Source organism: Prionailurus bengalensis, chromosome C1, assembly GCF_016509475.1.
Source record: "Prionailurus bengalensis isolate Pbe53 chromosome C1, Fcat_Pben_1.1_paternal_pri, whole genome shotgun sequence".
Taxonomy (NCBI): domain Eukaryota; kingdom Metazoa; phylum Chordata; class Mammalia; order Carnivora; family Felidae; genus Prionailurus; species Prionailurus bengalensis.
Genome location: NC_057345.1, coordinates 99412610 through 99438681, shown reverse-complemented (window position 1 = coordinate 99438681; position 26072 = coordinate 99412610).

The window sequence follows — 26072 nt, the reverse complement described above, 5'->3', positions numbered from 1 at the left end:
AAAACAAAGGAGAGAAATCACGTGAACATCTCAGCAGGTCCAGGAAAAGGATCTCACAAACCTCACCATCACTTCGTGAGAAAAACTCTAGGCAAATTCGGAATAGAACAGAACTTCCTTAACCTGATAAAAGGCATCTATAAAAACCTATACTTAACATCACAATGGGTGATAAAACATGGACCATGTTCCCTCTCAGGTCAGAAACAAGGTAAGGATGTCTACTCTCACTGTTTCTAGTCAACCCATGTTATGGTATTTCTTTCCATTAAGAGTCCTGAAGACTCTGGGGCGCCTGGGTGGCGCAGTCGGTTAAGCGTCCAACTTCAGCCAGGTCACGATCTCACGGTCCATGAGTTCGAGCCCCGCGTCAGGCTCTGGGCTGATGGCTCAGAGCCTGGAGCCTGTTTCCGATTCTGTGTCTCCCTCTCTCTGCCCCCTCCCCCATTCATGCTCTGTCTCTCTCTGTCCCAAAAATAAATAAACGTTGAAAAAAAAAAAATTAAAAAAAAAAAAAAAGAGTCCTGAAGACTGGGAGAGACCAAGTTTAAATAAGATAAAGTTAGCTTTATTTACAGAGACACAATTTTGCATATAGAAAAATCAAAGGAATCTACCCCCAAATCCTACTGAAGCTAGTAATTCAGCAAGGTTTAAGGATATAATGTCAATATAGAAAATTTAATTATATTTCTGTGTATTACCAATAAACAATTGGAAAAGGAAATTAAAAGCTAATAGCATTTACAACAGAATCAATATCACGAAATACTTACAGATCACTTTAAAAAAATTTTTTTTTAACGTTTTATTTATTTTTGAGACAGAGAGAGACAGAGCATGAACGGGGGAGGGGCAGAGAGAGAGGGAGACACAGAATTGGAAACAGGCTCCAGGCTCTGAGCCATCAACCCAGAGCCCGACGCGGGGCTCGAACTCACGGACCTCGAGATCGTGACCTGAGCTGAAGTCGGACGCTTAAACGACTGAGCCACCCAGGCGCCCCTACAGATCACTTTTTAAAAAGATAGGTGAGACATGTACACTTAAAGCTATAAAATATTGGGGTACCTGGGTGGCTCAGTCGGTTAAGCATCCAATTCCTGATTCTGGTTCAGGTCATGATCTCACGGTTTGTGAGTTCAAGCCCCTTGTTTGGCTCTGTGCAGACAGTGCAGAGTCTGCTTGGGATTCTCTCTCTCTCTCTCTCTCTCTCTCTCTCTCTCTCTCTTTCTCTCTCTGCCTGCCCCTCCTCCACTCACTCTTTCTCTCTCTCAAAATAAATAAACATTTTTAACAAACTATAAAATATTATTGAGAGTAATTAAGACAAATAAATGGGGAGAGATATACCATACTTACAGGGTAGCTGAATCGATTTTGTAAAGATGGTGGTTCTCACAAAATTGATCTATAGATTAAATGCAATTCTAGTGAAATTCCCAGGAAGGTTTTTGTAGAAACTGATGAGTTGATAAAAAATAAAATAGTTGGAGGATTTACACAACCTGATTTTAAGTGTCACTATAAAGCTTTATGGGATTTTTAAAAGACTATTGTTTTTATGTTTCCATATAAATGTTAGTATTAACTCGTCAATTTCTGAGACAGTAAGTTACTGGTATAAAGACAGACAAATAGATCAATGGGGCAGAAAAAAACCCACAATGACTATCGAATGATCTTTGCCAGAGGTGCCAAAGCAAATCAATGTGGGAGGGACAGGCTCTTCAACAAATGGGGCTAGAATGAACTCAGCAGCAAAAAGAAACATACTATGGACACTTGAGACAATAGGAATGACCCCCAAATATCATGTGCTAGACTGGAAGGAGCCAGACACAGAGGAACACATACTTAGAATCAATATGAAGTCCCCACTCATGCAAACTAGTCTGTGGGGATAGAAATCAGAATAGTGGTGGCCTCTGGATGGAGGGGGTGATGACTAGAAAAGCACACAGAGGAATTTTCTAGAATAATGGCAGTGTTTTAGGTCTTATTTGGGGTGTCAGTTAAATGGGTTTTTACATTTATCAAAACTCACTGAATGGTACATTTAAGATTTATGCACTTTACCGTTATTATACTGCATAAACATATATTAAAAAAAAAACCCTAGGCACAGGATAAGGAGGAAGAAGACACATAAAGAAAAATTACAATATGATGTTGTAAGTGCAATGCTAGAGACACACACAGAGTTTTGTGAGAGAACATGGAAAGAACACAGTTTGAATGTGGACAAGTCTTGAGCTTACATCTATCCACAAGACAATTATACGTCTCTACCCCTCCTGGCATCCTTGCCAACTTGCTCGGAGAGAAGTTCATTCTCCAGTAGTTGAGTGAGGTCTTCACATCAGGAAACAAGTGGGGGTGCCCCCTGACTTTTGACTACTGGAATCTGGGACAGTTCACTGTGGTATGGTGAACTCTCCATACTTGGGGAGAAGGGGGAAAGGAGGAACAATCTAGAACCCACTTACCAGCTGTCAAATACTGGTTTTTCCTGTTTTCCTTTCCTGGTGATCACCCAGACAACCATCGGCGTTTCCAACACTGCAGCTTTATGAATCCCTCCAGCACCAAATATTCCTATTACCCGACCCGCCCCCCGCCCTGCCTTTTTTGGTCCAATTTAACATCAAGATTCAAACTATGCAAATCTGTTGAAAAATCTGGCTATTTGCAAACAAAGAGAAAATGTATTGCCTTACACACCATATAGCAAAATAAAACCAGATGGATAGGAGACAATTTTAAATGAATATCGAGATGAATATTTGTCAGAGTTCTGGGTGGAAAAGGAATTCCTGTACAGATAACTAATCGAGGGAATAAGAACAAAACAATAGATTCCTTGACGAAAATACAAAACTTAAGGACATCAGAAAGTCATTACAATTTTTAAAAGCCTTACAACAGTCTGGCAGAAAACATTTGCTACAAATATTTCAGAAAAAAGGATTTATATCCTTCAAAACTAAAGAAGGAAAGAGAAACACTGCCGTTACACTAAAAAAAAAAAAAAAAAAAAAGGTAGGCAACGGACAACATGAATGATTAACTTAGAAAAACAAAAGTTCACCTCAGGAATACCCAAACAAATAAAATAACCCTAGGATACCATTTTTAAATCTACTGAAATAACAAAGTGTTTGAAAAATGACGACACTCAAAGTCTGGTAACATCAGCATTTTTCCCCCCACTGTGGAGGGAGTATAAATTAGTGCATTCTTTCTGGAAAGCAGTTAGGCAGTCTTGCATCAAAAATCTTAAAAAATAGTCTTGTCCTTTAAGAATTCCACATGTATGAATCTATTGTGAAACAATCAGAAGGGTGAACACATTTTAGACACAAAGATGTTTAATAAAAATAGAAAACTTTACCTAAATGAGCACAATGACTGAATTATGTGCAATTGACTGAATAAATTGTTGTATACCAAAATAATGGAGTATTTTTCAGGTTTTAAAAGTCTGTTTTAAAAACATTTTTGAGGGGCACCTGGGTGGCTTAGTTGGCTGAGCACCAACTTTGGCTCAGGTCATGATCTCACGGTTCGTGGGTTCGAGACCCACGTCAGGCTCTGGGCTGACAGCTCAGAACCTGGAACCTACTTTGGATTCTCTGTCTCCCTCTCTCTTTCTGTCCTCACCTGCTCATGCTCTGTCTCTCTCTCAAAAATAAATAAACATTTAAAAAAATAATAAAGGGGAAAGTCTACAGAGAGGTAGAGAGAACACACTCCATGGGGTGAACTATAGCTCCAATTTCCCAACTGCATGGTGACCCTGGACAAATCACTTTCTCTGGGTCTCACCTTCTTCGTTATAAAGGAGGCATAGCGGCACCTACTCAGCTTACTTCCCAAGGAAGAGTAAGTTAGCTGGATAGGCACTGTGAAATTTCTTTGTTCTACAAATCTAAGGAATGATTATATATCTGCTGTACACAGGCTTGTTACAATGTGAGGATTTAAGTCTTGGGTGGCCTTATATTTCCTTTGCTGTGTGATTTTGGGGTGTAGGGCGTATCAGGTTCACAACTGAAAGCACTGTCTTGCTCATCACAAACCAGGCTGAATGGTTTGGCCACCGTCAACACACGACCAGTAAAGCCACATAAAAATAAACACCGCAGACCAAGTCTCCCTCTCTCTGAGAAGGAGTCAGATTCTGGGAGTCATAGCCCTCTCCTTATCCCCTCTTAAATCATGGAATCTTGATTATAATAGGGGCAGATAGAGTAAGTGGATGTTGTTGCCAGTAAAGAATGCGATGGCTCATCTATTGAAGACACCGGTGACCATACTCTTAGAGAAACAGTTTTCGGGGCGCCTGGGTGGCTCAGTCGGTTAAGCGTCCGACTTCAGCCAGGTCACGATCTCGCAGGTCCGTGAGTTTGAGCCCCGCATCAGGCTCTGGGCTGATGGCTCAGAGCCTGGAGCCTGTTTCCGATTCTGTGTCTCCCTCTCTCTCTGCCCCTTGCCTGTTCATGCTCTGTCTCTCTCTGTCCCAAAAATAAATAAACGTTGAAAAAAAAAATTAAAAAAAAAAAAAAAAAGAGAAACAGTTTTCTGCACCTTCTGTAGATGGTCAATCTGAACAACATTGACATATCACCTGTATGTGGAAGCCATAACTGAGAAAACAGGAAATGCAGAAAAATTATACAGTGGTTGAGGTTTATTTTGTTATGGTTGTTTCCCCTTAAAACCAAGAACTGCTATAAATTGCCGATAGTCAAGAGTTTATGCTTTAGGGGAGCCTGGGTGGCTCAATCAGTTAAGAGTCCGACTTCAGCTCAGGTCATGATCTTGTGGTTCGTGAGCTCAGGCCCCACATTGTGCTCTATGCTGACAGCTCAGAGCCTGGACCCTGCTTCAGATTCTGACCTTCCCCCACTTGCGCTCTCTCTTCAAAAAGGGATAAACATTAAAAAAAAAAAAGCGTATGCTTTAGAGTCAGAACACTTTAAGATTGAACCCCAGTGTCTTACTTGTCTAGATGTGTGACTTCAAGTGCTCCCATCTGTCTTCACCTTGGTTTTCTAATCTGTTCATCCGAGTTATTTTCAAACTCATGGGGCTGTGCTGTGAATAAAGGAGAAAATGTATATAAGCACTTACCATCATGGCCAGCACAGAATATGTGCTCAGCAAATGAAAGCTAGAAATACTGAATAATGGCTGTTATCATGATCATTGTTTTTACCAGAATATTTTTGCTTATATAGAAGTCAACTGCATTCGTATACACTAACAGTTATAAACTAGAAAGTGCACTTGAAAAGAAGACACCGTTTACAACAACAATCGCACCACACACAAAATCAGGCACCTAGCAGTACACTGAACAAAGTATCTGCAACACCTCCATGAGAACGAAGAAAGACCTAAATGAATGGAGAGTTAGATCAGGTCATGATCTCACAGTTTGTGAGTTCGAGCCCCACATCAGGCTCTGTGCTGACAGCTCAGAGCCTGGAGCCTGCTTCAGATTCTGTCTCTCTCTCTCTCTCTCTCTCTCTCTCTGTCCCTCCACTCTCTCTCAAAAATAAATAAATATTAAAAAAAAAAGATTATGTGTTTCTAGTGGAGATACTGTCCAATATAATAGGACCTCAGAAACAGACCCTTGAATATATGGAACTTTGATATTTGAAAGACTTGGCATGGAAGGTCAGTAGGGGAAAACAGACAATGTAATGAATTAACCTGGGGGAGAAAAAGAATATCTGTACGGTGGGGGGGGAAAGTGAAACTAATTCTTTTTTTTATTTATTTTTTATTTTTTAAAATTTACATCTAAATTAGTTAGCATATAGTGCAACAATGATTTCAGGAGTAGATTCCTTAGTGCCCCTTACCCATTTAGCCCATCCACCCTCCCACAACCTCTCCAGCAACCCTCAGTTTTTTCTCCATATTTATGAGTCTCTTTTGTTTTGTCCCCCTCCCTGTTTTTATATTATTTTTGTTTCCCTTCCCTTATGTTCATTTGTTTTGTCTTTTAGAGTCCTCATAGGAGTGAAGTCATATGATTTTTGTCTTTCTCTGACTGACGAATTTCACTTAGCATAATACCCTTCAGTTCCATCCACGTAGTTGCAAATGACAAGATTTCATTCTTTTTGATTGCTGAGTAATACTCCATTATATATCTATACCACACCTTCTTTATCCATTCATCCATCGATGGACACTTGGGCTCTTTCCATACTTTGGCTATTGTTGATAGTGCTGCTATAAACATGGGGGTGCATGTGTCCCTTTGAAACAGCACACCTGTATCCCGTGGACAAATGCCTAGTAGTGCAATCGCTGGATCGTAGGGAAGTTCTAGTTTTAGTTTTTTGAGGAGCCTCCATACTGTTTTCCAGAGTGGCTGCACCAGCTTGCATTGCCACCAGCAATGCAAAAGAGATCCTCTTTCTCCACATCCTCGCCAACATCTGTTGTTGCCTGAGTTGTTAATGGTAGCCATTCTGACAGGTGTAAGGTGGTATCTCATGATTTGTATTTCCCTGATGATGAGTGATGTTGAGCATTTTTCCATGTGTCGGTTGGCCATCTGGATGTCTTCTTTGGAGAAGTGTCTATTCATGTCTTTCACCCATTTCTTCACTGGATTATTTGTTTTTTGGGTGTTGAGTTTGTTAAGTTCTTTATAGATTTTGGATACTAACCCTTTATCTGATATGTCATTTGCAAATACCTTCTCCCATTCTGTCGGTTGCCTTTTAGTTTTGCTGATTGTTTCCTTTGCTGTGCAGAAGCTTTTTATTTTGATGAGGTCCCAGTAGTTCATTTTTGCTTTTGTTTCCCTTGCCTCCAGAGATGTGTTGAGTAAGAAGTTGCTGTGGCCATGATCAAAGAGGTTTTTGCCTGCTTTCTCCTCGAGGATTTTGATGGCTTCCTGTCTTACATTGAGGTCTTTCATCCATTTTGAGTTTATTTTTGTGTGTGGTGTAAGAAAGTGGTCCAGGTTCATTCTTCTGTATGTCGCTGTCCAGTTTTCCCAGCACCACTTGCTGAAGAGACTGTCTTTACTCCATTGAATATTCTTTCCTGCTTTGTCAAAGATTAGTTGGCCATACATTTGTGGGTCCATTTCTGGATTCTCTATTCTGTTCCATTGATCTGAGTGTCTGTTCTTGTGCCAGAAAAGTGAAACTAATTCTAAGTTTGTACCATACAGAAAAATATCTCTTGATAACTCAAGCACTGAAATGACAAAGACAATAATACCTTTATTTTTCTTTTTAGGAGAAATTATAGGTGAATATATATATATATATATATATATATATATATATATATATTTAACATTTATTTTTGAGAGACAGAGAGAGACAGCGTGAATGGGGGAGGGGCAGAGAGAGAGAGAGACACACAGAATCCAAGGCAGGCTCCAGGCTCTGAGCTGTCAGCACAGAGCCCAATGTGGGGCTCGAACTCATGAACTGTGAGATCATGACTGGAGCCGAAGTCGGACGCCTAACTGACTGAGCCACCCAGGCGCTCCATGAACATATATATTTTTAAGTTTATTTATTTATTTATTTTGGAGGAGAGGTGGGGGAAGGACAAAGAGGGAAAGAAAGAATCCCAAGCAGGCCCCGCACTGCCAGCACGGAGTCTGACACGAGGCTCAAACTCACAAACCACAAGATTATGACCTGAGCTGAAATCAAGAGTTGGACGCTTAACTGACTGAGCCCTAGGTGAATCTATTTCTAATCTTGGGATAGGGAGAAAGTTTTAAACAGAAATGCTAACTGTTAAAACGATGTTTTATTAAAATGAAGAAATTCTGCTCATCAACAGCCACCTTACAGGATGTGAAAGACAACTTACAAATTGGATTGGGAAAAGGTATTTTCAACACATGAATTATTAGGTTAATTATCAGGGGCATATAAAGAAGTCCTACATTTCAGTCAAAAAACATCTCCACCCCCCCACTTCCCAAAATGGCACAGCCATAAACGGGCAGTTTACAGGAGAGGCAATAACATAGAAAGATGTTCACCTTGAGGGAAATGCCAATTAAATCCACAGTGGTTATTTTATACCCAATTAAGTAGCAAAAATTAAGAATTCCAACCTACTAAGTATTGGAGAGGCTATGCATCCACAGGATTTTCTGTACTTCACTGGTAGGAGTGTAAATGTGTACAAACTCTTCAGAAAGCAGTTCGACATTATCTTAAATGTCAGCCAGATACCTGCCCCACGACCCAGAAACTTCTAGATATATATCCAAGACAGGTTGCCAAACACATAAACATACAAGGGATATTTATAGCAGCATTCTTCCTAATGGTAAAATCTGGAAACAACCCAAATCTGCAATTATTAGAATACACCACAGTGTATTTATCCATTCCCTTGGTATATTCATATAATCGAACACCATACAGCAGTGGAAGCAATAGATTTGTTACATGTAACAGTGTGAATGCTGTATTTGACCTCTGAGGAAATATGCCAAGGTAGGATTAACTGTGGGAAGTTTTCCTTAGGAGCAATGCTTGTGGAGAAAATGGGAGGAAGTCTGGGGGAGTCACAGACTGCGATGCAAATATGACCCCAAGTGAAGGAGGAGGAAAGGAGGGTTGGACGGAAGGGATGTAGACTGTACTAGATCTGCAGACGATTCGGCAAGGTCACCTCGGTGTCCTTGAGCTAGCGTCAGCTGTCACAGGAGCCCTGTGTCTCCCAGGACTGGGGCTGTCTCAGTGTCTCGACCACACTCAGTCACCAGCTGGGAGCAATGTCCTAGGGATCCGCAGGAAGCGTGGTCTTGGCACAGCTCAGCAATGTTCACAATAGAGAGCCGAGAAGAGGGCCCTTGGTCAAGTACGCCTGCATTCTCATGGCCACCAACAGATGCCTTAACAATATAATATTGAGTGGGGGAAAAAAACCCAACAAGATTGCATTCAGGAGAATATCCTCTAATATAAAGAATAGTTAAAAAGAAAAGAAAAGAAAAACTACATGTTAAAAAAAAAAGCAGGGGAATGACACACACAGGAGTCAGGACAGTGGGTGGGAGCCACAGAAGGACAGGATGGAAGACAAGTATGCAAGCTATTGTAATGTAAGCTATTGCCAACAGTTTCCTTCTTGTGTTGATGGGGAGGGGGCTCCTGCATTTTACTTCTATTACTTAAGAAAAACAAGTCAGCGAATATATACATGAAAACACGCATATGAACCAAGAGGGCCATGCATGGATCAAAAATGAAGAGTGTTTCATGAAAAAGAGATTATCATTAATCTAATTCTGTGACTCTATGTCCAAAAATATTGCCTCTTTTCTCTCCTATGCTCTGATATGTTTCTCTATAATTGTTAGTGACTGAGCTGTTGATGGATGAGAGACACTGCCTATGTATCACAGATTAAATTATAGGTTTGTTAGGATCTCCCCGATATGGTAATCTGGAACTTGGATGTCCCAATTTAGGATCTCTTTGATGGTGTGTTCGAAGTCCAGGTGCTAAAATAGGAGCAGCGAAAATAGTTAAATGGTAATAGCATTGCTGTACGTGGGCTTTCTCCAAGTACTAGTTGGTGATCTCCTTCTCAAACTAGCGCCTGGCGTTCAGAATTCTAGGAGTAGAGACCTAGCCTCTAGGGCATGAGGTCCAAGGGAGCAGGGAGACGGCAAAAGATAAGAGACCACAGGGTTATCAAGAGGCACTATGGTACCACTGGTTAAAGACACAGACTCTGAAGTCAGACTCCCTAGGTCTGAATCCCAGTTCTGTCACATTTTCAGTTTGTCACCTAATCTCCGTGGGCCTCGATTTCCACATTTCCAGAGTAGGAATAACAGTACTTTCTCTGTAGTGTGGTTATAAAAATTAAATGATTCATTATACCCAAGATGCTTGAAACAGAGCCTGGGAAACTGTGTAAGTCAGAATGAGCTAGGTTATGGTACAGTAACCAGAAACTCCCAATTGCTAGTGTCTAACAAAAAAGTCATATTCTCCATGCATAGAAGGCCAAGTAGCACAAGGCGAGCAACTCTGTGCACAAGCTTTGGAATGGAACATCTCTGAGCCCTCGCACAGAGATTCATAAAGCCAGGGGGAGAACACTTACGGTACTCTTTAACAGCTCTCTTTACCCAATAGCAGGAACTGCCCACTAAGCCCCATGTGGTTTCTGCTTCTAAGGTGAGGGTTCTGCTCTAGATCTCCCCATTACAAGATCAAGGTAGATAGAGCTTCCACTATTAGGAGAATTGTCAATTGCTTTGGCAAGGGAAAGAGACACTATGTGCAATGGTCTTAAAATTTCTTCTCAGATGTGTCACACATCTAATTGGCTGAAGCGGGTGACTGCTTCAAGTGGACAAGGAACTGGGAGCCCACTACATTCCTGCAGGGAGGAGAAGCAGGATATCTGTGAACAGTCCAATGGACTGTGACATATCCGGTGCTAAGTGTTAGTTATTATAATTCTGGAAGATCTGCAGTGCCAGCTGAAATATGTTAATAGGATACCCGGGAGGAACCAGAAAGGCAGTTCAGCCTATGCACAAGTCCCTCCTCTACCAGTCCGCCATGTCTCTAGTGACCATATTTTTTTAATGTTCGTATCACTGACACCTAGAAGCACCCAGTCAGTCTTTGATAAATAACAGAGACATACACCAGGGACCAAATGACCAAAGAATAAAGAGTGATTTCTAGAGAATGCTCCTAAAGTGACTTTTCCTGGGCCAACTCCCAGATTGCTAGTTGAGGCCCCCATGTGGGTTTTCTAGGCTCCCTCAACCATGTATTTTCTGATATCAGAGTCCTGGAAGGAAGAGTCCCCTGGGTAACCATTTCTGCTCTATGGATCAATTGCTTCATGCTCTTTGCTGCCACTATTAACACAGCCACGTGAAAGATCTCCTGTAATAGAACAGAAGTGTGTTTGAAGGAGACAGAGGAATAAACTTTCTTTCGGTCAACAAACAAATTCACAAGCTCATTAATGGCATGTACATGACACAAGGCTCCAATCCACTTTGTCATAAGACATGTGGCCACTCTGAGTGGAGCCAGTGGACTGCTTCAAAGCCTATGAGGTTCTTCTATTGACTTTGAATTAACCACTCAGGAACGAATAGATACCGTTTCTTCACATTTAGCAAACATTTCATGTATAATGATGACTGACTAATAACATGGTCCCTGTTTTCATGCAGTGCAGGGACTGTTTTTGGACCAGTGCAGGGGTTTCGAGGAGAGGACGGTCATCAAACAAATAAACACATAAATCAGTCTATATATGTATATATATATATATACACTTTGAAGGAAAATGTCATCATTCTATGAAAACACACAACAATAGGACCCCATCTAAGGAGGGGGGAGGGAGTGAAAAATAGGCGGAGGGAAGGGGCCTGGAGCACAGTCAGAAGTGACCTTCTAAAAACAAAGTTGGAGCTGATATCTAAAAAATAACTAGGGATTGAACAAATCAAGTTTAGGGGTAAAAGGTGGTTTTAGGCAAAGAGTAATATAGGGGCAAAGGGTCTGGAGTAAAAAGGTGTATGGTAAGTTTTTAAAACTAAAAAAAAAAAAAAAAGTTTCGGCCAGAATGTAGAGGGAGAGGGAGAGTAGTATAAGACAAAGTTGTGCTGTAGGTTATATTAAGAACTTGGTCTTTATCTCAACAGTCACAAAAAAGCCTTTGACAGAAGACCCTTTGGGAGGATCTTTGGATGGGGGACCAGAGGGGAAGAACTTATATGAAAAAGCAGCGGTGACCTTCAGTACCTTAACTCTGGAGTTAGGGTTCCCTGCCGTCTCCTGCTAATGGTAAGGAGGGACAGTGGAGACCACCATTTGCTAGTGAGTTCCACTGAACACAAATCCTTCAAGATGTCTCTTTCAAAAAGTATTGTGTTCAAATAAATTTTTGAAGTAGTTCTATACTACCTAGCACCCCTGGAGAGCCATAAAACACAGGAACTATATACAAGGTCAAGTCCTACAGGAAAGATCAGCATTGCTCAGGCCAATATTTCTAAAACTTACTGATCGTGGAGGCATTGTATTTTCAAATAAATCTGAGTTCCAACCTGTGGGGCTAATATTCAGTGAAATACTCTTCTAGGCTGGTGTAGACAGCTTGGGTTTATGCATGATCATAAGTAGCAGTTTAAAAAATAAGTAGTCCTCCCTGATTTGTGGGGTATATGTTCCAACATCCCTAGTAGATGCTTGAAACTGTGCATAGTACCAAACCCTATTCAGGTACTATGTCTTGTCCTATACATACATATCTATGATAAATTTTGTAAATTAGGTGCATTAAGAGTAACAATAACTAATAAAACAGAACAATTATAATAAATGATAATAAAAGGCATATGAATGTGTTTTTTCTCAATCTCTCTCAAAATATCTTCTTGTACTGTACTCGCCTTTCTTCTTGTGATGATGTGAGGTAAATAATGTAGACATTGTGACATTAGGCTACTACTGATCTTCTGACAATATATCAGAAGGAGGATCATCTGTTTCTAGACCACAGTTCACGGTGGTTAACAAACTGTGGAAAGTAAAACCAGAGAGAAAGGGCAACTACTGTAAAAAGGAAACCTTTCATAAACATGGATTTTTCAAACACAGACAGTAACAAGTAACCAGCCCTAAAAGCCATAACTGCCTCCAAACACCAACGTGTTGAACCCCACAGTTGAGAACCACTGGGCAGGAGGCCAATAAGAAGAATGATGTCTGGCCAACCAATGGCTTAGGAACCCCAGGGGACCTATTGATTGCTCTATTGATTCCAGACTGTTCTCTGACAAGTGTGTCAGAAGAAATCAACCAAAGTGCTCTGGAAGTGTAAAGCTTCAAGAGCATGGTCTTTGAGAGCCAACCTCATGGCGGTCTTGATCCATAAGCTGGGGTTGTGATTGCACAGGACTGCTCAGACTAAACCCTCTTTTTTCATTGCTAAGTCTGTGAGGAAAATTAAGTCCAGGTTCCTCACAGAAGAAGGGCCAGAGCTTGTAGTTCAAGGAAGAAAGAATCAAGGATTGCATGGTGGACACGTGATGGTGGGTGCAGAGAACTGGAACAGAGGGCAAGCCTCGCAGGTCTTGGGCTGCATCACAAGAGGAAATGAGCACAACATGAGGAAAAGAGTGTCCTGGGCTGGAGGGAGAAGGATGTGGGAGCACCAGGCTTACCAATGGTTGGGGCGTTGGAAAGTGAAGGCTCATGGAGAAAGGACTTAGGGACCCTGCAGTCCTAGTTGCTTGTCTTATGGATGGAACCCTCCAACCTTCCCCGTGGCACACGGCTAGAGAGCATTTGAGCCCAGGCTTGAATGCCAGGCCTGTCTACGTCAGCCAAGTAGTAAGAGCAGTGGCAAGGCTGGCAACGTAGTATTAATCATTTAAATAAAAACCAAAATTAATCTCTCTGGAGCCTGAATTAAGTATAAAGAAAAATTTTTTGTGTTCCTTAAGAGACAGGAAGAAAGGCTAACATTTTTAGATATACATAAATCTGGGAAGAGAAAATAGGCAGTTCCTAAAATGAGACAGAATTTTTTCCTTTTTCCCATTCATTCAGAAAAATTTATATTCACTTTTTTTGGTTCCAAACAAGATCAAGTAAACACAGGCAACCTCACGTCTCTTATTAACTACAACTAAAAACCTTGGGCAAAACCACATAATTGAACTTTCAGAAGGCTCTGACAGGTGGATGAGAGCAGGCAGAGTGAGCAAGGATCACTGGAGTCAAGAAGAGGACGTGGTGGTGATTTCTGAGGCTTCTGTTTTGAGGTTTGCTTTCTGAAGGGGATGGGTCCTCTTTTTGCCTCTTATATATCCTGACCTGGATGTTAAAACAGCTGAACTGCCAGTGGATGCACACAAACATACATACATAAGCAAGCAAGCCAGCCCCAGCGAAAGCCAGAGCGTCTGGAAAGGGAGGACGTGGCAGGACCAAACCCTACTCCAAAGCCCCAGCTTTCCAACCAGAACACTAGGAAGGGGAAACCCTGGGAGACAGAGGGTGCAGAGCAGGGTGGGGAGGCATGAGAAAGGACTCCATTAAGACTGCATATGAAGTTCCTGGCTCACGCTTGAACTGAGCATGTGTCAACCAGCCTAGAATCAGCCCCGTGAAGACTTTGAACACTGAACTGTAGGGGAGACCATGGCCCAGGTTTCAGACTGGCAGCTGAGCGGTATATAGGCTGGGCGGGTCAGCAGAGGGCTTGTAAATGCTTTCAAAACTAAATGGACATTGGAATCACAGACCACAGAAAGTAGACCAGGTTGTGCCATCTGAACCTAACGAGGTTGCCTGCCTGGTTAAAAAAAAAAAAAGAAAAAAAAAGTATAAACTTTCTAGATTTAAATAGGACTCAGAGTTTCATGACATAATAGTCAAAATATTTAAGATGCAACCCCAAATCACTTCACATACAGAAGAACAGGGAGACATAGATAACTCTCAAGGGAAAGGCAGTCAACACAAGCGAACATTGAGAAGACTTCAGTATAGGAATTGTTAGAAAAAGACCCTGCAATAGTTATTGTAAACCATGCTTCAAGAAGTAAAGGTAAATATTTTTTTATATAAATGGAAAGATAGAAGTTTGCAGTAAGAACAAAAGCTATCAAAAGGAACTAAATGGAAGCTTTAGAACTGAAAAACTCACTGGCAAGACTCAATAGCAGAATGGAAAAGAACTCTACCTCATAGAATACACAAAGCTTAACTCAAAATGGATCACAGAACTGAATACGGAATTAGTTTTAACTTTAAACACATGAGTTAAATTAGAACTAAATATAAAGTTAATTTGAACTCATGGAAGAAAAACTGGAAAAACACTTTGACTTTGGGTTAGACAAGAGTTCTCAGAACTAAGAAATAAGGATCACCCACAAGGAAAACATGGTTAAACTTGGCTTCATAGAACAGAGAAGCCTTTATTCTGCAAAGGAGATTGTTAACATCCTGTGAAAAGACAGGTTCTAAGCTGGAAGAAAGTCTTTGTGATCACCTATGAGACAAAGGATTTGTAACCAGAATATATAAAGAACCCAAGATTCAATGAACAAAACAAAGAACATATTTTAAAATGGGCCAAAAATTGACATACACGTCACCAAAGAAGATATATGGATGGCAAATAAGGTGCTTCAGGTTAATAAGATTAATAACATGGATGAAAAGATGCTTCAATATAATTTATTAGTGACACGCTGATTAAATGGCAATTCTAAGTGTCAGTGAGGATGCAAATCAACAGGAGCTCCCACACAGTGCTGGTGGTAATGCAAAATGGTACAGCCACTCCGGAAAAATGGCTTGGGAGTTTCTCATCAAGCTGAATACATGTTTATCATATGACCCAGCAATCCCACTAGCAGGTATTTATCCTAGAGCCATGAAAACTTATGTTCGCTCAAAAAACTGTACACAAATGATGATCGCAATCACCACAAGAGTTATTCATAATCACCAAAAGAGTTTCAGTGGGTGACTGGATAAACACATCATAATCCATCCACACCACAGAATACTAGTCCGCAATAAAAATGAATGAACTATGAACACACACAATAACAGAGGTGAACTCAAATGCATTACGCTAAGTGAAAGATCTCAGTATGAAAAGGCAGCATGTGATAGGATTCCATTTCTAGGACACGCTGGAAAAGACAGTGTTGGAACAGAGAACGGATCGGTGGTTTCCAGGGACTGTAAGTGGAAAGAGGGTCTAACTAAAAAGAGGTAGCAGGAGGGAATGCTTTGGGATATTCCACTAGTTCTCCATCCTGGCTGTCAAAATGCATGCAGTGTAAAAATTTACACACAGCACACCAAAAGGTGAATTCTACGCTGTAATTTTTTTTAAGTTTATTTATTTATTTATTTAATTTATTTAGAGAGGGAGAGAGAGCGAAAGAGAGTGCACAGGTGGGGGAGGAACAGAGAGAGAGGGAGAGAGAATCCCAAGCAGGCTCTGTATCATCAGCGCAGAAGCTGGATGCAGGACTCAAACTCACACACTGTGAGATCATGACCTGAGCTGAACTCAAGACGCTTAACCAACTGAGACACCCAGGTGCCCCTACTCTGTGATTTTTAAAATAAAACTTTAGGGAGTTCCTACTGTATGCCATAATCTCTAACAATAGAAGGGCGATTTGATCTTTGAAACTGAATAATGTGAAAATGTAACTTTTGAGATTTCCATGAGTCTGGTTTTCATCCCCAAATTGCCTTGAATTCTAATCAATTTAATCTATTCTAGGGCTTTCTGTGTCTGCAGGCCTGCCTCGGACTAGGGGAAAGAATGGTGTGACTCGTGATATCACTGGGAGTCAGAGGTAGGTAAGGACTTGGAAGTTTGATTGGAAATTTTAAGAATTTCTTTCACTCATGGTTGGTGCTGACAAGTAACTTGAAACCACGGAGCAGATGCTGTGACGGGGAACAGCTGGGGACCAAGCACTGTCTTGCCCACAGCAATAGAGGCAGAGTTTCAGCTAATCCTGTGGTCGCTTAACCCTCCCTGCATGCGGTTCCAGCTGGCCTTTTATTTGGGGTGGGAATGGGAATTGATATTCAAATGTGTTCTGTAAATATGATAAAGGTTCTGATAAAGGTTCTTCGTGTCTGTGATGACCCAAAGGGGAAAAATGGGTGACGCTGACCAGCTATATAAGAGAAGACGACCACGGATGTAAAAAACCGAGTGATAACTTCATTACTGAATGCAATACCCCAATACACGTTTCTGTCCCTCAAAGGTGCCCAGACTCCAGGCGGAGTTCTTTGAAGCCAGGGAGTTTACTACATGGAAATCCAGGCGGCTCTAGGCTGTAAACAGAGTAAGTTTCGTTTTCACTTAAAGCGAGACCTACTCACTCAGGGAGGAAAATTAGCTTGGAAAGTACAGGTGTGCACCCCCACCCCCCCCAACACTGTGAAGACAGCCCCTCCCTGCTACAATTAGAGGAAGCAAACTCCCAGCTGACCACGGAGATGAACACTGCTGTGATTATTTTCATTTCAAAAAGGATCCACTTAAAATATTTACTCTGGTAGTTCCTTCAAGTGTGGACCACCTCTGGGGGCATTTAGATTTTTCATAAATCATTAAGCACCGGGCTGAGGGCATACAGTGAGGGCGAGTTCAGGATCCTTGCCAATTGAAGATTAATAAAAGCGAAGGGGCCGTCATCCCGGCGATGATGCTGTGAGTCGATGGGAGGGATGGGGTTATGATTTACACCCCGGGCTTTAGGAAGTGTGTCCGTGGAATGAAGGGAACGGTGTGGGTGATGCGGAGGCGGGAAACCGCTCCTCCTAAGGTGGGTTGCTGGGTGCCACGAGAAAGTCGGGAATGTCCTGTCACCTCTGCCCATTTGTCCTCTCTCCCCTCAAAGGGCCTGTGACTGGAGGTGACAGGTTTTGGTGAAGCTCAATGCATTCTGCCTCCGGGCCTCACTTGCTCATTATAGAAGGGCCGCAATTTCATTCCAGATCGGCAGTGTAAAACCTGTTGTCATATTTTATGTGATGATGTTAACTCTGCTATGAAATTATACCCTGAGAATACCCCAGAGCCGGCTCAGTACATATAAATAGCCATTTATCAGATGCAACCCGTAATCTTCCCGCTGCTGTGACCCATTCTGTAATTTTCCCTCAGCTGACAAGCTACAAATGAAGAGTGTACTTAGATTTCAGTTATGAGGTTTAAAATATGGATGTGGATATAAAAAGCTAAGCCCTTCAAGAAGAAACCAGGGAATTTTCCCATTAAATGCTAAGGGCCTTCATCCATCTGCTCTCTAATCGTACAAGAATCCTGTGATCCCTTCGCTGACCCCTCCAACACAATCTCTCCCCCACTGATTCTGTCACCACCACCCCCCGCCTGGCCCACCACCCACGTATGTACCCATTTCCTCACACCTACGAGCACACACACTTTCCTCAGATGTGCTCACAGAACGTCTCTGCTAAGCTGTGACCCTCATCATCTTTGCGGACATACTGTTGCAAGCTGCAAGCACAAAGTTGTTTTCATCCACAAAAATCAACATTCACACGGTAGTACCGGGTGCCAACCACTATGTACTAGATACCTCACACATCTGGTCTTATTTTATATATGAGGACACACAGGCTCAGAACAAACTATGTCTACGATGGCACAGAACTACATTGGACCCAGAGTCTGAACCCAAGAGTAGCAGACCCTGCATTGGTGTCTGTGGCTGGGGTAACCACCACAAACTTGGTGGCCAACTAATAGGAATGTGGTCTCTCACAGCTCTGAAGGCCAGAAGTCTGAAATCAAGATGTCAGCAGGTCACACTCCTTCCCGGGCCTATAGAAGGGAGTCCGTTCTTCGCCTGTTCGGTTTTTGGTGGCTCCCCGTGCTCCCTGACTCCTGGTTCCTGGACTCGGTTCCATCTTCACATCACCTTCCCTGCATGTGCCTCTCAAAACTCCCTCCACCTTGCTCTTCCAAGGTCACATGTGATTGCATTTAAGGCCCATGTGGATGTATCAGGATGAGCCCATTAACTTAATCAAGAGCTACAACTTAAGCACATCTTTCGCCATTTAGAATAACACTTGACAGATTCCAGAAATTGTATGTGGGTATCTTGGGGGGTGTGCTAACTTTTAGCTGGCCACAGACTTCAAAGCTGTCAAAACCCCGTTTCTGTGGTCCCCATCACTAATGCATAAGAAATACTCGAGCTGGACCTAAGGGTTGCCTCACCTACAAGTGCACGTAGCTCCTAAGCCAGATCCAGTTACTTGAACTTTCCAGGGACCTGAAATTCACAAACTCCTTTGGATTCAAACATCAAGACATGAACAAAACAAGATATCTGGGAAGCGTAAGTGAGGAGGCATTACCAGCCACAATCACCTTAACTGAGATCAGTTTATCAGATTAACCCTCATCACTCACAGCCATGCAGAAATGAGACACCAATCACGTCAAGTCTGATGGCCTAGTCAGAAGGATATTAACACTTTCTTCAGGCACGTTATGTTGACAGGAACAATGGCTTTGGAATGTAGTTTGAGCCACGTTTTTTGTTTTTTTTTCTTTTCTTTTCTTTTCTTTTTTTTTTTTTTTTTGAGTCCTATCTGACAGACACCAGAATATCTGGATGAAAAAAAAAAAATGCAACATTTAATTAACTGTAAGTTTTATCCACAGAAAAAATTTTATATGCTTGATTATTCACAGCACTTAGCTATCTGGCCATCTCCTTTTAGGTTTAAGTTGTTTGTCAGATTGGCATTTCTTGATCCATTTGTTTGTTATTTCCATGTCCCCACACTGAGAACTCTCCAAAACATTTTGCTTTTCCTCCTGGAAAAGACCTTTTTTGTAACCTTTTTAAAAATGCTTATTTTTCGGAGAATTTTATGTCAACATGAAAGAACATCTTTGAAAGGATAAAAAAAAAAAAATCACCCCTAATCCGACCAACCTAGCAAACAAGAGTTTTCAGGAGGAGAAGGTTCTAACATTGAACATCACTACACTCCTCCAGCAACTGCTTGAGACTGTATGTAAAAGAGAAACGGGAAAATACTTGCTTTTCAGTTGTGAGGCAAAGAACTACTTCAAGAACTGATTAAAACACTTAGGTACCCTGGCAACAGTCTTATGAATAAATAGGTCTTCATCACGCCCTGGCATCAGAAAATGCTGACGGATGTGCTCAAATAAGTGGGCAATCACCTGGTAAAATCCCAGGTCCTATGAATCTTCACTGTGATTCGTTGGAACTTTGTGCTAGAACTTTGCCATAGAAATCGGATGGAGTCCCTGGGGATGTTGGGATTTTCCAGGGCAAAACGCTCTCTTGGTGTCTCACCGACACCTAAGCCACCTCTTTTGAGCCCAAGGAATGTACTCTTAATTTTAGGATTACTGGGAAATACAAGAGACACACTTATTTTCCTGGAGGGCAAACACTACTAACATGAGGCTCTCTGGGAAGCCTTGAAGGGGCACCAAGGGATGAATCTAGACTGGATTTTCTAAGATTGCCTCCGTGTAGCCCAGGGTAGCCTGCATTTCCCTTTGCGTCCTGAAGAATGTGTGGATGCACATTATTGGTCGCTTGGCGAAAATCGTAATAAAAAGGAAGCACACAGGTGCTAATGCCAGCTTGCCTTGTGTGAGCTCCAGTTCTGTCACAAATCAGCTGTGTGACCTCTGAAAAATTAATTGACCCCCCCCCAACCCTGTGCCTTTGTTTCTACATCTGAAAATTGGGGATAACGGTAGTACTTGCTGCCTAGGATTATTTGAGGCCTGAATGAGTGAAGTGCTTAAAACTTCACACGTGGTGTATGCTCTGTAAACATCAGTGACTGTTAGCATAACACCTGTCCTTGGAAAATCATGCTGAGTCCAGGGATTTTTACCCCTTTATTCCCCCAAGTACTCACAAGCTGTCTGCTAATTAGGACAGCCCAGGATTTTTTCAGGGATTAGCATCAAGCCCACTGGGTGTTGGTTGCTGAAATATGTACCCCACTTCTTAGGAGAGAGCACCACGTTTGTCCTTAAGCCAGCACGGGTCCTCATGCCCCACTCGCCTCAGGTTTTATGTAAGGGTTCACAGACACATCTGGACATCTTTCATCCAGCCAACAGATTTGAGTCCGTTTAATGCGAGTAAGGGAGACTCTTACTGTTTATTCAACCCGGTACGTACTCAAATCCTGTCCTAGCCAGTATCACACTACCCGTTACCATTTGAAGATCATTTTCCTTGACAGAAAAGATGAAAGAAACACATGAAATGAATTGTTCTGCCTTCTTTGTGCTGCTGTTAACACCCAAACTGCGCTGTGGACATAAGCTTCCTTGTTCTTCTTCCAACTCCAAAGATAACTGAAAGGTCTTTCCAATTACTAGTAGGCTTCCAAGCCTCCCCTAATTCTGTCCTTTACGTACAGAAAAAGGGACCCATTCTTTGTGTTTGCTCCCGGATGGATGTTCTTGGTTCACTCAGTGCAGGGCTCCTAGGAACCCAAACTCATCACAGAGCCCCCGTGGGGGCCACACTGACCTGTTTCCTTGGGAAACATCCTGTTGGTGGCAATGTAGGATCTAGAGTTAGAACTTAAGCCACCTTCCCTTTTTTAAATTCAGACTATGGGATCACAGCTGCTTTTAGTTCAAGCTTTCTGAATTCCGTTTTCTTAAAATCCAGGGTATGTGCCAGAACAACACACATTTTCTTTCTACACTCTCATGTCAGGTACCTTAGATGTGAGGCTGTCGATTTCACTTCTTTCCTTCCAGTTTGCCAGTGTGGGTCAGGAGAGGGCAGAAAGCAACTGTTTCTTTCAGAGCATCTTCCACCTTCTGGGACATTCACTAGCAAGGGAATCAAGACTTTATTCGATGTTGTAGTTTTTTGTTTTGTTTTGCTTCGGGAGGAAGACAGAATGAGACTTTTATTATTATTTTTTTAATGTTTGTTTATTTTTGAGACAGAGAGAGACAGAGCATGAGCGGAGGAGGGTAGAGAGAGAGCGAGGGAGACACAGCATCTGAAGCAGACTCCAGGCTCCGAGCTGTCAGCACAGAGCCCGACGCGGGGCTTGAACTCATGAGCTGTGAGATCATGACCTGAGCCAAAGTCAGACACCGAACCGACTGAGCCACCCAGGAACCCCAGAGACTTTTATTATTTTAAGTAAGCTTTTCATTGGGTTATAACATAGGTATAGAATACACCTTAAGTCCTAAGTGTACTGCTCCACAAATTTTCACAAGGCGGACACACCCCTCTAGTCACTTCATCGCGAAACCTATCAGCTCTGCCGAAACTTCCCTCTTCCTCATGAATTAGTTTTAATGGAGTTATAATCTGTGCTGGAAGAGGATCATTACCCTAACGGGAGCGAACACTTGTGGAGAACTTGAACTACGTGTCAGACACTGTGCCAAACAATGTATATGCGTCACCCCTTTTAATCCTCACAGCAGCTCTATGAGATGGGTGTTATTATTTCCCCCATTGTAAAGCTAAGAAACTGAAGCTTGGAGAGGCAAGATCACTAGCCTAGAAGGAATGGGGCAGCGATTCAAATCCAGGTCGTGGGGGGTGTCCTGCGCATTATAGTATGTTTAGAAGCAGCATCCCTGGCCTCTACCCACAGGATGCCAGAACCACAATTTCCTCTGCTGCAGAGATAGTCAAAAATGTCTTGCCCCGTTGCCAACTTTTCTCTGGGGAGTCAAATTGCCCCCAGTTGAGAAGCACTGCTGTAGATAATCCCACACTTCCATGCTTAGCTTCTGTCTCCTCGCTGGTTTGCTCTTTGCTATATGAGTCCATCGGAAATAAATTCACATTAACACAGGTGCGCACCTTCCTGGTAGAGAGCGTGATGCTAAACTCCAGGGATCCATCGGCTTCTTTGGAACTATGGCCTCACTGCCTGGATTCCATTTAAGAATCCGAATTGAGGACTGCTTCATTTTATTATGCAAATACGTTCTTTCCCACTCAGTCTTGTGAAGCCGGGACTACCACTGCTCCTGCCACAACTGTCATGGCTGCTGAGTCTCTTCCCTTTGACTTTTCCATAGAAACTCAGTGGGCGCTTCTTCCCATACACTCCCCTCTTCCACCTCACACCCATCATCCTCCATATATAACTATCTGTCAGATAGAGCATACTCAAAAAGGGCCAGAAGCAGTTCTCAGATATTACTTACGAAGGAGAGAGCACGATTTGGGGAAACCGAGGCAAGATACTGCAGCACTCTGGGTGTGGCAACCATAGGGAGGCAATCCCGTTTCTAGGACTGAAGGGCAAGGGGAAGATGTGGTTACTTGAGCCCAGGAAAGTTCCTCTATGGTGGCCCTCACTGGTTCAAGCGAAACAGGAATCTGACCATCATTGCAGCCTTTATGGTCAGATTGCCAGGCACAGAGCAGCGGGGAGTGGGGCAGAGAGTGGATCTGGATGGGCAGGTGGAACATGTACAACATAGTATCTTTACAGTTTTATCTGAGCGCATTTCTCTGCTCCCTTTGCTACATTTCCTTTTGGAGTCCTCCTCATCAGATCACAAGGCTTCTTGCCAAACGTGCTATCCTGGTTTTTGAAAGATACCTTCCTCTTGTTGCCAGGAGCCCATCATTCTAGCATCAACAGCCGTGGTTTAGAAAAACAAACTCTGGTTTTTGACACCACCTATTTAGCCAGCTGTCATTTCTCCTACCCTCCCTTCTCTTCCAAAATTATAAACTTCAACTGGAGGAAGAAATGAGAAAACCTGACTTACCTTGTGGGATCTTGGGTGGGTTTCTCTATCAGCTTCAGGAAGGAGTAACTCACCTTCTAGCCCTTTCTTTGCCTGATGTCCAGATCAGGATTTCTCAGACCTGTCAATGTCTGGGTCTTCTCTCGATTAATCTCAAGGACACGTAATGCTGCTTTTCCCTCAGATATGGATTCATCCTGAAGGTCTTCAGGACTGGGTGAAAGAGAGCCTCAAGATGGAAAGTTTCTGGGTTTTTTTCCTCTTTTCCTCCATGCTATACACCTGCTGGAACACCCCTCTGTCCTCTTAAAAATTGCCCCCCACTTTTACTACCCGCTGGGTTATTTCTGCCACTCAGTCTAAGAACCCTTTGTTCTCTCTGCCAAGGCTTTCGTCAAATCCTTTTACCCTCTGCAAGGAGAGCAGCGGCATTTATAGCCCATCTGAGAGAGACAGAGAGAAATAGAGACAGACAGACACCAAGTAAGTGGGCTCCAGAATATTCCCTTTCATGTTCCAACCATCTGAGAGTCAAGTTGAAAAAAGAACCTTGTGTAGTTTCTTCCATAAATTTCTGCTCCTGTTTGCTTTCAAGTTCCTGGTCTCTTGGGGATTCTTGGTAACAAGCGACATCAAGTTGACAGGGCTGTTTTCCTCCCCTTCTCACCTAACCTCCGATAATCTACAAGGTATTGGTAATTAGCAGTAAATTGCACCAGCTACGAATCGAGTCCAGTTTCTGGCAGTGAACGCGGTGAGGCAGCAGTACTGTTCTTGATCCACAGAGACCCCGATGACAATGACTCACTCGTATCTCCCCACCTCTGGCCATGCCTGCTGTTTTGCGGCTGGGCTCAGTGTAACCGCAGACCAACCTTATTACACCTTCTCAGTCTAATGGTAAGCTTAACTAGTGGATTTTTACTTTTCATTAAGACAGCCTAGCACTTTAAAACAGTGTTTTACAACAGTTAGACTTAAGAGCAGCTACATAGACAAAACAGACGTAAATAAATAGATGTAAATAAAATCGATAAAGCAGTTATGACAGTCTTTAACATGTAACTTTTAAAAATTTTTCAAAGTGCTTCTGGGGCGCCTGGGTGGCTCAGTCGGTTAAGCATCCGACTTCAGCTCAAGTCACGATCTCACGGTTCGTGAGTTCGAGCCCCGCGTCCTGCTCTATGCTGACAGCTCAGAGCGTGGAGCCTGCTTCTGATTCTGTGTCTCCTCTCTCTCTGCCCCTTTCCCACTTGTACTCCATCTCTGTCTCTCTCTCAAAAATAAACATTAAATAAATAAACAAATAAATAAATTTCAAAGTGCTTTCCACATTTCCTTAATGTTCCTTATGTTTACATATTGCAGGTGAGACAACCTAAGTGGTCTTAGTTTTCATATTGCAGATGAGACAACTAAGGCAGGCATTTGATTTATTCTTACTTTTTGACTTTCTCCATCTTACATTTATTATCAGGTTAACATCTTTAAATTCTGCATTCAATGTCAACATTGATTTCCTGATTTGGATAACTATAGGATGGTTATGTCCTTGTTCTTAAGTAATATACACTGAATGTTTAGGAATAAAAGAACGCAATTCGCTACTCATTCTCAAATGGTTGAAAAAGGAAAGATTATGTGAGTGCGTGTGCGTATATATATTCATATATACCTATGTATCTTTCTACATCTAGATCTAGATCCCTATTTATCTACCCATTTATAGCTATCTATCTAGAGAGTGCAAATAAAGTGTCATTGGTTACCTTTAGAAGCAGGGAAGGCCCTACCCTATTATCAACCCTATCTGAAAATTGGGAAATAAAAAGAAATAATAAAAAAAATTCTACTGCTCATGTAGTAGTGGTGAAGCGGTCCTTTGCTAACTACATTTTTTAGAAGGGGCTCTCCAAACATTTGGTCACACATCACAAACAGTAGAAAGTTGTTTGAACACATTCCCTCGGCATATGTTTGTTGCTTTATTTATAAATTACACGTAGTACCAATGTACTGATAGGGAATACACAAATAATAAATCATATTTTTAAAAAATATATACATTTCCCTTATTAATAATATGAAAGCCCTTTTTAATATCACTAAAATGAATGTTAACAAATGATAAGTAGAGAGAGCAATGTTATTGAATATGCTTAATTTTTTAAAATTTTGGCTGAACTCTTCATAGTTCAGCAGTTCAAAGTTCTGGTTCTAAGCTTTGTCTATCCCGACTCTTGGTTTTAAAGATTGGCATAGTGAAAAAGAGATCTTACAACATGTGGAGACCCAAATGAAGGACCTGTATCATTGCCTCCACATACTGGTTTTCATTCAAATTTGGCTAGTGAAGCTCCATTTTTTCCCTGCCAAAACCCACCTTCTTCTTGCAAACTACTCAGAAGGCATTGCATTAAAAAAAAAAAATTTTTTTTAGAGAGCATGCATGTGCACATGTGCGCAAGAGTGGGGGAGGGGCAGAGAGAGAGAGAGAGAGAGAGAGAGAGAGACAGACAGAGAGAGAGACAGAGAGAGAGAAAGAGAGAGAGAGACAATCTCAAGCAGGCTCCTTGCTCTGGGCTGGATCCCATCACTTTGGGATCATGACATGAGCCAAAAATCAAGAGTCGGACACTCAAGTGATTGAGACACCCAGGCCCCTCAGAAGGCACTGCATTTCAATATTTACATTTTTATTTAATATTTAGTATTTATCTGGGTTT